The 15,555-nt window shown below is 41.9% G+C and overlaps 5 non-coding genes across 5 annotated transcripts; all 5 read left to right on the top strand.

Annotated features, from left to right (window-relative positions):
• The first annotated feature begins 938 nt into the window (after positions 1–938).
• Positions 939–1,011, top strand: TRNAA-AGC (transfer RNA alanine (anticodon AGC)). Its single transcript has one exon. It is a non-coding gene; the product is annotated as a tRNA-Ala (tRNA).
• A 575-nt stretch (positions 1,012–1,586) lies between these two features.
• TRNAK-CUU (transfer RNA lysine (anticodon CUU)) lies at positions 1,587–1,659 on the top strand. Its single transcript has one exon. It is a non-coding gene; the product is annotated as a tRNA-Lys (tRNA).
• Positions 1,660–4,759: 3,100 nt separating this feature from the next.
• Positions 4,760–4,832, top strand: TRNAK-CUU (transfer RNA lysine (anticodon CUU)). Its single transcript has one exon. It is a non-coding gene; the product is annotated as a tRNA-Lys (tRNA).
• A 342-nt stretch (positions 4,833–5,174) lies between these two features.
• TRNAA-AGC (transfer RNA alanine (anticodon AGC)) lies at positions 5,175–5,247 on the top strand. The gene has a single exon. It is a non-coding gene; the product is annotated as a tRNA-Ala (tRNA).
• Positions 5,248–5,822: 575 nt separating this feature from the next.
• Positions 5,823–5,895, top strand: TRNAK-CUU (transfer RNA lysine (anticodon CUU)). The gene has a single exon. It is a non-coding gene; the product is annotated as a tRNA-Lys (tRNA).
• Positions 5,896–15,555: the final 9,660 nt, after the last annotated feature.

The following is a 15,555-nucleotide window of genomic DNA, read 5'->3' as shown; positions in this document are numbered from 1 at the left end:
TGCAGAGTAAGAACAGAAAAATCACAGATGGCTTTCAAATATGGTCTCATTATAACAACTAAAGTGGTTTAATCAAAAGGGTTCAGGTATTCTTTAGCATGTGAGAGGAATTTGAATTCTTATGCAATCTCAAAATGAAGTTCTCACAACTTCCATTTTCATTTTCTCTTATTTTTTTGACACTCTGTCCTCTGAAGGATGTATAAATCTGGCTTTCCTTGCAAAACAAGAGTAGAGGAATATCCAGGATTTGATTTTCTTCACAAAAAGGGATTGGTCTGCATCCTGTCTTAAGGAGGGAGCCCGGCTAGCTTAGTCGGTAGAGCATGAGACTCTTAATCTCAGGGTTGTGGGTTCGAGCCCCACGTTGGGCGAAAATGAGTAATTTTTGCCTGAATATTGCATTGACTCTCATAATATGGAGATTAATCTTGCATTAGACCTGCAATAAATCCCAAAAATTGTCCAGGAATGGATTTCCTTCATAAAAAATGATTAGTCTGCATACCATCTTGAAGTGGGAGCCCGGCTAGCTCAGTCGGTAGAGCATGAGACTCTTAATCTCAGGGTCGTGGGTTCGAGCCCCATGTTGGGCGAAAATGAGTAATTTTTGCTGGATTATTGCATTGACTCTCATAATCTGGTGAATATTCTTGCATTAGACATGCAATAACTATCAAAAATGGTATCTCCCTTGGTTTCTCATTGGTGGGAAATTTAACTTCAAGATTAGCTAGGGTATGAGTCTAGATGAACACACCGCAATATCACTCATATTCGAGTAGTAAACAGGCCAACCTGAACTGTAAAACATCCCATAAGTGGAGGTAAGGCATAAGTTAGGAGTGAACTTAACACTGTTATGGGCAATTGGACTTCAAATAAAGTGTGGAAGGCAGTAAGGTTACTTTTTTCATGTTATGCAGATTAAACACACAGGGGAATTAGCTCAAATGGTAGAGCGCTCGCTTAGCATGCGAGAGGTAGCGGGATCGATGCCCGCATTCTCCATTATAAAATTTGCATACATTTTATTTTTAACTTGTCATTGCCAAGGTCATTGCAGAGTAAGAACAGAAAAATCACAGATGGCTTTCAAATATGGTCTCATTATCACAACTAAAGTGGTTTAATCAAAAGGGTTCAGGTATTCTTTAGCATGTGAGAGGAATTTGAATTCTTATGCAATCTCAAAATGAAGTTCTCACAACTTTCATTTTCATTTTCTCTTATTTTTTTTGACACTCTGTCCTCTGAAGGATGTATAAATCTGGCTTTCCTTGCAAAACAAGAGTAGAGGAATATCCAGGATTTGATTTTACTTCACAAAAAGGGATCGGTCTGCATACTGTCTTAAGGAGGGAACCTGGCTAGCTCAGTCGGTAGAGCATGAGACTCTTAATCTCAGGGTCGTGGGTTCGAGCCCCACGTTGGGCAAAAACGAGTAATTTTTGCCTGAATATTGCATTGACTCTCATAATATGGAGATTAATCTTGCATTAGACATGCAATAACTCCCAAAAATTGTCCAGGAATGGATTTCCTTCATAAAAAATGATTAGTCTGCATACTATCTTGAAGTGGGAGCCCGGCTAGCTCAGTCGGTAGAGCATGAGACTCTTAATCTCAGGGTCGTGGGTTCGAGCCCCACGTTGGGCGAAAATGAGTAATTTTTGCTGGATTATTGCATTGACTCTCATAATCTGGTGAATATTTTTGCATTAGACATGCAATGACTATCAAAAATGGTATCTCCCTTGGTTTCTCATTGGTGGGAAATTTAACTTCAAGATTAGGTAGGGTATGAGTCTAGATGAACACACCACAATATCACTCATATTCGAGTAGTAAACAGGCCAACCTGAACTGTAAAACATCCCATAAGTGGAGGTAAGGCATAAGTTAGGAGTGAACTGAACACTGTTATGGGCAATTGGACTTCAAATAAAGTGTGGAAGGCAGTGAGGTTACTTTTTCATGTTATGCAGATTAAACACACAGGCGAATTAGCTCAAATGGTATAGCGCTCGCTTATCATGCGAGAGGTAGCGGGATCGATGCCCGCATTCTCCATTATAAAATTTGCATACATTTTATTTTTAACTTGTCATTGCCAAGGTCATTGCAGAGTAAGAACAGAAAAATCACAGATGGCTTTCAAATATGGTCTCATTATAACAACTAAAGTGGTTTAATCAAAAGGGTTCAGGTATTCTTTAGCATGTGAGAGGAATTTGAATTCTTATGCAATCTCAAAATGAAGTTCTCACAACTTCCATTTTCATTTTCTCTTATTGTTTTTGACACTCTGTCCTCTGAAGGATGTATAAATCTGGCTTTCCTTGCAAAACAAGAGTAGAGGAATATCCAGGATTTGATTTTACTTCACAAAAAGGGATTGGTCTGCATACTGTCTTAAGGAGGGAACCCGGCTAGCTCAGTCGGTAGAGCATGAGACTCTTAATCTCAGGGTCGTGGGTTCGAGCACCACGTTGGGCAAAAACGAGTAATTTTGCCTGAATATTGCATTGACTCTCATAATATGGAGATTAATCTTGCATTAGACATGCAATAACTCCCAACAATTGTCCAGGAATGGATTTCCTTCATAAAAAATGATTAGTCTGCATACTATCTTGTAGTGGGAGCCCGGCTAGCTCAGTCGGTAGAGTATGAGACTCTTAATCTCAGGGTCGTGGGTTCGAGCCCAACGTTGGGCGAAAATGAGTAATTTTTGCTGGATTATTGCATTGACTCTCATAATCTGGTGAATATTCTTGCATTAGACATGCAATAACTATCAAAAATGGTATCTCTCTTGGTTTCTCATTGGTGGGAAATTTAACTTCAAGATTAGGTAGGGTATGAGTCTAGATGAACACACCACAATATCACTCATATTCGAGTAGTAAACAGGCCAACCTGAACTGTAAAACATCCCATAAGTGAAGGTAAGGCATAAGTTAGGAGTGAACTGAACACTGTTATGTGCAATTGGACTTCAAATAAAGTGTGGAAGGCAGTGAGGTTACTTTTTTCATGTTATGCAAATTAAACACACAGGGGAATTAGCTCAAATGTTAGAGCGCTCGCTTAGCATGCGAGAGTTAGCGGGATCAATGCCCGCATTCTCCATTATAAAATTTGCATACATTTTATTTTTAACTTGTCATTGCCAAGGTCATTGCAGAGTAAGAACAGAAAAATCACAGATGGCTTTCAAATATGGTCTCATTATAACAACTAAAGTGGTTTAATCAAAAGGGTTCAGGTATTCTTTAGCATGTGAGAGGAATTTGAATTCTCATGCAATCTCAAAATGAAGTTCTCACAACTTCCGTTTTCATTTTCTCCTATTTTTTTTGACACTCTGTCCTCTGAAGGATGTATAAATCTGGCTTTCCTTGCAAAACAAGAGTAGAGGAATATCCAGGATTTGATTTTCTTCACAAAAAGGGATTGGTCTGCATACTGTCTTAAGGAGGGAGCCCGGCTAGCTCAGTCGGTAGAGCATGAGACTCTTAATCTCAGGGTCGTGGTTCGAGCCCCACGTTGGGCGAAAATGAGTAATTTTTGCCTGAATATTGCATTGACTCTCATAATATGGAGATTAATCTTGCATTAGACCTGCAATAACTCCCAAAAATTGTCCAGGAATGGATTTCCTTCATAAAAAATGATTAGTCTGCATACCATCTTGAAGTTGGGAGCCCGGCTAGCTCAGTCGGTAGAGCATGAGACTCTTAATCTCAGGGTCGTGGGTTCGAGCCCCACATTGGGCGAAAATTAGTAATTTTTGCTGGACTCTCATAATCTCATGATTATTCTTGCATTAGACATGCAATAACTATCAAAAATGGTATCTCCCTTGGTTTCTCATTGGTGGGAAATTTAACTTCAAGATTAGGTAGGGTATGAGTCTAGATGAACACACCACAATATCACTCATATTCGAGTAGTAAACAGGCCAACCTGAACTGTAAAACATCCCATAAGTGGAGGTAAGGCATAAGTTAGGAGTGAACTGAACACTGTTATGGGCAATTGGACTTCAAATAAAGTGTGGAAGGCAGTGAGGTTACTTTTTTCATGTTATGCAGATTAAACACACAGGGGAATTAGCTCAAATGGTAGAGCGCTGGCTTAGCATGCGAGAGGTAGTGGGATCGATGCCCGCATTCTCCATTATAAAATATGCATACATTTTATTTTTAACTTGTCATTGCCAAGGTCATTGCAGAGTAAGAACAGAAAAATCACAGATGGCTTTCAAATATGGTCTCATTATAACAACTAAAGTGGTTTAATCAAAAGGGTTCAGGTATTCTTTAGCATGTGAGAGGAATTTGAATTCTTATGCAATCTCAAAATGAAGTTCTCACAACTTCCGTTTTCATTTTCTCTTATTTTTTTTGACACTCTGTCCTCTGAAGGATGTATAAATCTGGCTTTCCTTGCAAAACAAGAGTAGAGGAATATCCAGGATTTGATTTTCTTCACAAAAAGGGATTGGTCTGCATACTGTCTTAAGGAGGGAACCCGGCTAGCTCAGTCGGTAGAGCATGAGACTCTTAATCTCAGGGTTGTGGGTTCGAGCCCCACGTTGGGCGAAAACGAGTATTTTTTGCCTGAATATTGCATTGACTCTCATAATATGGAGATTAATCTTGCATTAGACATGCAATAACTCCCAAAAATTGTCCAGGAATGGATTTCCTTCATAAAAAATGATTAGTCTGCATACTATCTTGAAGTGGGAGCCCGGCTAGCTCAGTCGGTAGAGCATGAGACTCTTAATCTCAGGGTCGTGGGTTCGAGCCCCACGTTGGGCGAAAATGAGTCATTTTTGCTGGATTATTGCATTGACTCTCATAATCTTGTGATTATTCTTGCATTAGACATGCAATAACTATCAAAAATGGTATCTCCCTTGGTTTCTCATTGGTGGGAAATTTAACTTCAAGATTAGCTAGGGTATGAGTCTAGATGAACACACCGCAATATCACTCATATTCGAGTAGTAAACAGGCCAACCTGAACTGTAAAACATCCCATAAGTGGAGGTAAGGCATAAGTTAGGAGTGAACTTAACACTGTTATGGGCAATTGGACTTCAAATAAAGTGTGGAAGGCAGTAAGGTTACTTTTTTCATGTTATGCAGATTAAACACACAGGGGAATTAGCTCAAATGGTAGAGCGCTCGCTTAGCATGCGAGAGGTAGCGGGATCGATGCCCGCATTCTCCATTATAAAATTTGCATACATTTTATTTTTAACTTGTCATTGCCAAGGTCATTGCAGAGTAAGAACAGAAAAATCACAGATGGCTTTCAAATATGGTCTCATTATCACAACTAAAGTGGTTTAATCAAAAGGGTTCAGGTATTCTTTAGCATGTGAGAGGAATTTGAATTCTTATGCAATCTCAAAATGAAGTTCTCACAACTTTCATTTTCATTTTCTCTTATTTTTTTTGACACTCTGTCCCTTGAAGGATGTATAAATCTGGCTTTCCTTGCAAAACAAGAGTAGAGGAATATCCAGGATTTGATTTTACTTCACAAAAAGGGATCGGTCTGCATACTGTCTTAAGGAGGGAACCTGGCTAGCTCAGTCGGTAGAGCATGAGACTCTTAATCTCAGGGTCGTGGGTTCGAGCCCCACGTTGGGCAAAAACGAGTAATTTTTGCCTGAATATTGCATTGACTCTCATAATATGGAGATTAATCTTGCATTAGACATGCAATAACTCCCAAAAATTGTCCAGGAATGGATTTCCTTCATAAAAAATGATTAGTCTGCATACTATCTTGAAGTGGGAGCCCGGCTAGCTCAGTCGGTAGAGCATGAGACTCTTAATCTCAGGGTCGTGGGTTCGAGCCCCACGTTGGGCGAAAATGAGTAATTTTTGCTGGATTATTGCATTGACTCTCATAATCTGGTGAATATTTTTGCATTAGACATGCAATGACTATCAAAAATGGTATCTCCCTTGGTTTCTCATTGGTGGGAAATTTAACTTCAAGATTAGGTAGGGTATGAGTCTAGATGAACACACCACAATATCACTCATATTCGAGTAGTAAACAGGCCAACCTGAACTGTAAAACATCCCATAAGTGGAGGTAAGGCATAAGTTAGGAGTGAACTGAACACTGTTATGGGCAATTGGACTTCAAATAAAGTGTGGAAGGCAGTGAGGTTACTTTTTCATGTTATGCAGATTAAACACACAGGCGAATTAGCTCAAATGGTATAGCGCTCGCTTAGCATGCGAGAGGTAGCGGGATCGATGCCCGCATTCTCCATTATAAAATTTGCATACATTTTATTTTTAACTTGTCATTGCCAAGGTCATTGCAGAGTAAGAACAGAAAAATCACAGATGGCTTTCAAATATGGTCTCATTATAACAACTAAAGTGGTTTAATCAAAAGGGTTCAGGTATTCTTTAGCATGTGAGAGGAATTTGAATTCTTATGCAATCTCAAAATGAAGTTCTCACAACTTCCATTTTCATTTTCTCTTATTGTTTTTGACACTCTGTCCTCTGAAGGATGTATAAATCTGGCTTTCCTTGCAAAACAAGAGTAGAGGAATATCCAGGATTTGATTTTACTTCACAAAAAGGGATTGGTCTGCATATTGTCTTAAGGAGGGAACCCGGCTAGCTCAGTCGGTAGAGCATGAGACTCTTAATCTCAGGGTCGTGGGTTCGAGCACCACGTTGGGCAAAAACGAGTAATTTTGCCTGAATATTGCATTGACTCTCATAATATGGAGATTAATCTTGCATTAGACATGCAATAACTCCCAACAATTGTCCAGGAATGGATTTCCTTCATAAAAAATGATTAGTCTGCATACTATCTTGTAGTGGGAGCCCGGCTAGCTCAGTCGGTAGAGTATGAGACTCTTAATCTCAGGGTCGTGGGTTCGAGCCCAACGTTGGGCGAAAATGAGTAATTTTTGCTGGATTATTGCATTGACTCTCATAATCTGGTGAATATTCTTGCATTAGACATGCAATAACTATCAAAAATGGTATCTCTCTTGGTTTCTCATTGGTGGGAAATTTAACTTCAAGATTAGGTAGGGTATGAGTCTAGATGAACACACCACAATATCACTCATATTCGAGTAGTAAACAGGCCAACCTGAACTGTAAAACATCCCATAAGTGGAGGTAAGGCATAAGTTAGGAGTGAACTGAACACTGTTATGGGCAATTGGACTTCAAATAAAGTGTGGAAGGCAGTGAGGTTACTTTTTCATGTTATGCAGATTAAACTCACAGGCGAATTAGCTCAAATGGTATAGCGCTCGCTTAGCATGCGAGAGGTAGCGGGATCGATGCCCGCATTCTCCATTATAAAATTTGCATACATTTTATTTTTAACTTGTCATTGCCAAGGTCATTGCAGAGTAAGAACAGAAAAATCACAGATGGCTTTCAAATATGGTCTCATTATAACAACTAAAGTGGTTTAATCAAAAGGGTTCAGGTATTCTTTAGCATGTGAGAGGAATTTGAATTCTTATGCAATCTCAAAATGAAGTTCTCACAACTTCCATTTTCATTTTCTCTTATTGTTTTTGACACTCTGTCCTCTGAAGGATGTATAAATCTGGCTTTCCTTGCAAAACAAGAGTAGAGGAATATCCAGGATTTGATTTTACTTCACAAAAAGGGATTGGTCTGCATACTGTCTTAAGGAGGGAACCCGGCTAGCTCAGTCGGTAGAGCATGAGACTCTTAATCTCATGGTCGTGGGTTCGAGCACCACGTTGGGCAAAAACGAGTAATTTTGCCTGAATATTGCATTGACTCTCATAATATGGAGATTAATCTTGCATTAGACATGCAATAACTCCCAACAATTGTCCAGGAATGGATTTCCTTCATAAAAAATGATTAGTCTGCATACTATCTTGTAGTGGGAGCCTGAGGTTCCGTGACGGTTCTGTGACGACTTGAACCCGTGTTTTCAAGTTTGTCGGAAATACCTAATATTGGTATCAGTGAACCGCAAATGATCCATTTAGTATATCCTAGTGTTTTCGCTACGCTACGAGCAAGAGCACTCCTTCCATTGACATATTTCTGATATACCCACGGCATCCATCTTAGACCATGGCCGCCATTTTGTGTTTCCTTGCCCTCACATATGCAATAGCCTCGGATCACTTCATTCACTCCACTTTGATTAAGGACACGTAGCCTTAGCCGGAGATTCACCTCTTACATGACACGTGCACCTTAAACCAGATCACGCTGTAGCTGCATGACTCGACAAAGGCTGCCTCCTCTGCCCGAGGCTAGCCCTGCCAAACTGGTCTTCGTGTCCATTGTACCTGATCATGATTAGGCGGCCGAAGCCGGTAGCCTTGCCCATTTACAACCCACAAACATCCCTTATCCCACTTTTCTATCTTCCACACCTGGCTCTGTTTCTTTCTTTCTGAATCTTTATTAGGGGGAGGTAACGAACTTTACGATGAGGCGGTCCAGGTCCTGAATGCAATATTGACAGGGAATTGTGACAAACTAGTGGGAACCCCTCTCTTCGCAATGTTTGGCCCCAGATATTATCGACGGTTCCTGTGTAACACCAAATATTTATTGTTTTAGACACAAAGGTTTTGGGAATGTATTACATGTAAAGAATTTGCCCCTAGCATAAAAAACCGTATATAAGGAGCAACCCACTTTGTACAAATCGAACAGGCTCCTAGTCTCCGCCCGTGTGTAGATTCTGTGACTTCTGTGTCCCTGCAGTAATAAACCTTTGGTCTTTGACGCCACCATCGAGAAGCCCGTGTTTCTGTTCATTTGTGCACCAAGGCAGGTGGAACTCCGGGGTCTTTGGGTGTTGTACCCTGACACCTCTGGACGGAACCAAAAAGTCCAGAACTCCAATTGGCGCCCAACGTGGGGCGACGTCATTCGGTACCGGTCCAAAAGCCTGAAGAGTTCGAGAAGCTTCGTGTGAAGATTCCTGAGGGAGGCGCCCCACTTCATCGATCCCGGCATATCGCAAAAGTGGCCCGAAGTTCTCTTCCACGAGGGTTTCCCGTTCAGGACGGCTGCAGTGGGCCGTTGCCTTGACCGTCGCCCTGTCTTGGACCCGAAGTGGTGCAGTCCTTAGTACGGCGAAACGTGACGGGTTTCTCCTTGGTGACGTCTTCAGTGACTCAGTTAAGTATTTAGTGATAGCTAGCTGGTTACTTTTTGTGAGGATTGTTAAAAAATCCTTGATCGGTTCTTGGTTTGGTTTGGTTTTGTTAGATTATCACTGGTTGTTCTAGTTACGATAATCTATTTGGTTTAGTTTTGGGTATCGATACATCAGTTCGTTTTGGTAGGCCTAAGTTCTTGGTTCGAGTGCACATATTTGTTCCGTGTTTTGTTTGTTTTTGTGTTCCGGACTGAAAATGGTAAGTCGGAAAATGTTGTCTTGTTTTAGTTGCAACAGTGACTCATGATTGGAGGACTCTTGTCTGGTTCCTCCGATTGGGACTCCCCTATATGATTTATATTGTAAGTATGGCGTGGGTCCTATAACTTATAATGAGATATGGGTTCGCTATTGTAAGAAGGATGGTGTCCTTAGTTGGCCACTGCATGGTAGTTTTGAGCAAGAGATTCTCGACAATTTGGAAGCGAAATTGTTCAAAAAGAAAGCCCGGCCGGCAATGTTTGATTCCTTCCGTTATTGGCGGAAAGAATCCAAACAGAGAGAAATGAGAAGGTTGAAGAAAGAGCAGAAAGAACAAGAAGAGTTAACTCTAGAGCAAGCGACTAAACAGTTGCAAGCTAACGAGTGTGAGAAGGTCATAGATGTAGCCATTAGAGAGCATAACTTAGCGATTGACAAGTGCTATCCTGCCTTGCCATCGAAAATGGCTAAGATACTGGAGGACTCCGAAAACGATCCTCTGCTATCTTATCTGTTACGGTCACCTCCACCGTATGCACAAGGTGCTACGACTCCACTCGTCCCGAATGTTCAATTGCCGGTTGCTGGACAACCTGGTGCTCCTGCTCCTATCCCTCAGAATCAAGTTCCTGTACTTCCTGTGATGAATGTGAATGTTCCTACAGCTCCTCCTCTTCCTACACTGCCAGCCACTATACCTACCTCTGTACCTACTGCTCCAGAAATTATTTTCCTCGATTCTCCTACTGCTTCCTCATCTATTCCTACCTCCACTGCATTCTCTATGTCTGCGAGTGTACTAACTCCACTTTCTGTTCGTCGGAGAATCACTGATTCGGTTACTAATATGCTGTCTCCTATATATAAAACTTTGATTAAGACTCCTACTCCTGACTCTGTACAGAGACGGAGTCAGCTTCCGAGTACTGAGGAACGGGGAGTTTTAGACTCCACGGCTCTCAGATGGATTTCGAAGGGTAGAAGATATAGTACGAGAGATGTGCTAGACACATTTATGCAGTGGGGAGAACCAACGCAGCGATACGTCTTTGATGAGATGTGCTCGTTGTTACGTGAAGAGATAGAAGAAGACGATGTCGAATCAGATTTGGAAGATTTAATTAGGGTTCAAAAGGAGTTTGCTGCTGGAATGATAGTGGGTGAGAAAATAAAACAAGCAATGGAACTCATTTTAAGTTTTAGGAATGATCCATCTCTTCGTTCACCAAGAGATTTAGAGAAAGGTAAAATGAAGCTAAGTCGCCAATATCCTATGAGGGAAGTTCCTCCAATCTGGCGCGAAGCAGTGGCACGTGATGATAATGCTGGTATTGCAGGTGCTCCAGCGCAGTTCCAACGAGTGTGGATACACATTCCATGGAAGCGAGCAGAAGTATTAGCAGTGAAACAGGCCTTGCCAGATCCGCGTAAGAATCCAGCCGGATATTACAAGGAATTAACACAGACAGTTGAGGCTTGTATAATGAACTTAGCCGACATTGATATGTTATTTGGTAATGTAGTTCCGCAACCAGTGTGGGCTAAAATTCGTAGAGAAGATCATCAAGTTGCTTTAGGTGGTGATTGGGCAGCTATCACTGCAGCAGATAATCAACAAATAGGTGGTGCGAAACCTGAACCTTTGATCGCTAATCTGCCAGGTAGAATAATTGATCTAATGAAGACTCTGATGCCAGCATTGCGTGTTAATTGGGACAAGTTGTCAGCATGTAAGCAAAAGAAAGACGAAAGTGTCTCGGACTTCTTCACGAGGTTCGAAGAAACTTTTGTGGATCATAGTGGTCAGGACATGAGTACAGAAGGAGGACAAAGATTGTTTGTCGATAAATTTGTGCATAATTTGTTACCTGAATTATGCAATAAATTAAAAGACTCAGAAAGTGCGTGGGCTGTATCTACGACAGCGCAAATACTTGCGACTGCGCAGTACTACGAAAATAGAGATAAAGAGGAGAAGGAAAAATCAGAAAAGAAAACGAAAGATTTAAAAACTAAAGTTCTTTTGCAGCAGGCGTATCCGCCTCGCACGAACCAGACTAATACGCAGCAAAACTCATACCAAAGGACAGATTATAATACATCAAGACCTCAATATCAATGGAATCAATGCGCGTACTGCAAGAAAGAGGGTCACTATAAAAATGAATGTCCGATCTTAGCGCAGAATAATGCAGCAGCAGCTCAAAGAGGTCGTGGTGGTTTTGTGCAGAATTCTAGAGGACGAGGACGAGGTGCTATGCCTCCACAAACGAATGATCGTCCCTCCAATCACTTTGATCAACGAAATGGACAATCTGTTCAGCAAAATAGATCTCAGCAATATCTTGTTGAAGATTATTGTGAAGTAGAAGAGGGTTTTCAACAAAATGGGTACTAGGACAGCCATGGACAGAGAGAGGGAGTAGTATCAGTTCCAGTGGATCAGAGTGGGCCTTATGTCGCAGTAGCAACATCAGGTGTAGTCGAACCGTTTCTGTTGGATACTGGTGCCGCAAAAAGTTCTATCATGCATGCGAAACTCCCTGGCGCACCTTTGTCTGGCTCAACAAATGTTTCCGTAGGTTTTTCAGGCGCCCCTGTGTACAACCCGATATCTGGTCCTTTGTCTATTTCTGTTGGACCATGCCAATTGAAAGCACCTCTGATTTTGACGACAGGTTGTAATGAAAATCTGCTTGGTTTAGATTTGTTAAAACGACTATATGCGACATTGTACTGTTCTCCGGAAGGGGTACAGCTTACACTGGGTAAAAATATCACCTCTCCGATGTACTTGTCAATGGACGCACTCCCGCCGGAGCTACGTTCACTCCCTGATTCTCTTTGGGCGACTGGTCCTAATGATGTAGGTCTCCTAGAAATTCCACCGTATGTGGTAACTTTGAAAGCAAATGTGAAATTTCCAAGAATTCCCCAGTATAAAATATCGAGTGAAGGTGAGCGTGCACTTTTATTGATTGTGCAAGACTTGATTAAGAAGGGTGTGGTTGAAGAAACTAGAGGAAATGTCTGTAACAGTCCTGTATTACCGATTCTGAAGCGAACTGACCCTACAAAACCTCCAGTTTATAGGTTTGTCATAGACCTTAGAGAAGTTAATAAGATTGTAATTCCGCAGTTTCCTGTAGTGCCAGATATTACTGCCTTGTTAACATTGATACCTGCTACAGCTACATGGTTCTCAGTTATAGACCTAAAGAATGCTTTCTTTAGCATTCCGATAGCCGAAGAAAGTAGGGATATTTTTGGCTTCTGTCTAGGAGGTCGCAGTTTCAGATTTAAACGCGCTCCACAAGGCTATTGTGAAAGTCCATCCATTTATAGTCAAGCTTTAAAAAGTCAACTAGATTCTTTTGTCCTTCCTCCAGGTTCGGCTCTAGTGCAGTATGTAGACGATCTTCTAGTGGCTGCCGATGACAAGGAAACTTGCAAAGCAGCTACAATTTCGTTATTGCATCATTTGTCCAATTTGAATCATAAGGTATCACCTTCAAAAATGCAATACTGCTGCCAAGAAGTGACCTACCTAGATCATCTCTTGTCAAAGGAGGGAAGGAAGTTGACCCCAGAAAGAATAAAAGCAATTACGCAGATGAGTGTTCCACGCACACAGAGAGAAGTACGTGCCTTCCTAGGTATTACCTCTTACTGTAGGCAGTGGATCCCAAATTTTTCTCTTTTAGCAAAACCGTTGGTAGCTTTGACTGGGAAAAATGTTCCGAGTCCGGTGCCATGGTCTGATGAATGTCAAGAGAGTTTTACTGAATTGCGAAAAGCATTGTGTTCAGCTCCTGTATTGGGTACACCTGATTACAGCAAGCCATTCACGCTCTACGTTCACGAAAGAGAAGGTTGCGCGTTGAGTGTTCTGACACAGAAATTTGGTGACAAACAACGCCCTTGTGCGTATTTTTCATCAACATTAGATCCGGTAGCCAGAGCGTTACCTAGTTGTTTGAGGGCTACAGCGGCAGCTGCAGCTTCCATTCGACAATCTGCTGGTTTGGTGATGAACAATATGCTAGTGGTCATGGTTCCTCATGCAGTGGATACACTCATGAACCGAACGAAGACACAACACCTTACTAGTGCGAGATTATCTGGTTACGAGCTGACATTATTAGCGAGTCATATTCAGATCAAAAGATGCAATGTATTGAATCCAGCAACATTGTTGCCGACTGATCAAGAGTCGAGTGATTCTGAGCCACATGACTGTTATTTCAAAACGGAGGAAGAGACAAAAGGACGTATCGATTTAAAAGATACTCCTCTATCCAACCCAGATGGTACGCTGTATGTGGACGGGTCATGTTTTAAATTGGAGAATGGTGATGTGACTGCTGCTTATGCGGTAACGACTTTGAAGACGATTGTGGAAACTGCAAGAGTGAATCAGAATTCTGCCCAAGCTGCAGAATTAATAGCTCTAACGAGAGCGTGTGTTTTAGCTAAGGGAAAGAGAGTGAATGTGTTTACAGACAGTCAGTACGCATTTGGCGTGGCCCATAGTTTTGGCCGGTTGTGGAGAGAAAGAGGTTTCATTACGTCCCATGGGACTAAGATCCAACATGGTCAGCTAGTTAACGACTTGTTGGAATCTCTAACCTTGCCGACTGAAGTTGCGATTGTGAAGTGCAGTGCTCATAAAGCAATCACGGATGATGTTGGTCGTGGGAATGCCTTTGCTGATGAAACTGCTAAGCAGACAGCTAGAGACACGATGAGTAGAATGTACGTTGCTACGTCTGCAAGATGGATTGCTGAGTCTGGAATGTGTGAGGACACTATGGAAAGTGTGAAAGAGATTCAGAAAGAAGCGACTGAGGAAGAGAAACGTGTATGGAGAGAAAGTACGGGCAAATTGGACTCGAATGGATGTTGGATTGATTTGACAGAACAGCAGCGTTGGATGTTGCCTGATGCATATGTGCTTGCAGTAGTGACGATGGCACATGGAGTTGCGCATATAAGTTCTAAAGGGATATGTAAGATGTTAGCTCCGGTCTGGAAGAATGAGGGAATCAGTAAGTGTGCAGAGAGAGTGGTGAAAAACTGCATGGTGTGCTTGATGCATAATCCTGGCAAGGGAACTCCAACTCCAGCTGGTCATTTCGCTCCTCCTTCCTGCCCCTTCGAAGTGATTCAGTTAGACTTCATTCACATGGAACGCTGCAACAATTTAAAGTACGTCCTGGTGGTAGTTTGTGCTTTTTCCAGGTGGATAGAAGCATACCCACTAAAAGACAACACTGCCCTATCAACTGCCAAAATTCTTCTCAAGGAATTTTTCCCTAGGTTTGGAATGCCACGGATTGTATGGTCAGATAACGGAAGTGAGTTTATAGGGAAAGTTATGCAGAGTGTGTGTGCCGGTCTAGGAGTGAAACAAAAATTCCACAGTGCAAACCATCCCCAGTCTGCTGGTTTAGTCGAGGGTTATAATGGCACTCTGAAGCTTAAGATAGCCAAAATACAAGCATCCACAGGTTTAGCCTGGCCAGATGCACTTCCTTTGGCCTTGTTATCAACGAGAGCAACAGTGCATTCTAGAATAGGACTTTCTCCATATGAGATTGTGTTTGGCCGCCCGGCAAATATCTGGGGTGTGCCAAGGCCTAAACAATTGTGCTCCATTGAATATCCTATGTTGATAGACTACCTTTACGACTTGACTGCTAAATTGAGTCTTATTCATCAACAGGTCTTCGATGCTTTGCCAAAACCTCCGGAGAGTCCAGGGCATCAGCTGAAACCCGGCGACCACGTGGTGGTCAGAAATTTTGCGAGGACGAAGAATCTTCAACCTCGCTACATCGGCCCCTTCCAGGTCCTACTGGCAACGAGGACAGCCGTACGTGTCGCTGGCCGTAAGCATTGGATTCACGCCTCTCACGTAAAGCGTGTTCCTTTGCCGCTGCCCTACGACGACTGGGTGAAGAAGGGAATTGGTGCCTCCGAATCTGAAATCACTCCGAAATGTATCCCTTTCAGCGATGCCGATTTGATTACTGACACTTTGAAACCTGACTCTCCTCCTGAAAAGACTCCTTTGAACACTGAACATTTGACTCCGGCATCAGAAGAAACTTT

Source organism: Lissotriton vulgaris, chromosome 1_1 (genome assembly GCF_964263255.1).
Source record: "Lissotriton vulgaris chromosome 1_1, aLisVul1.2, whole genome shotgun sequence".
Lineage (NCBI taxonomy): Eukaryota > Metazoa > Chordata > Amphibia > Caudata > Salamandridae > Lissotriton > Lissotriton vulgaris.
This window is presented reverse-complemented; position numbering and strand designations above follow the sequence as displayed.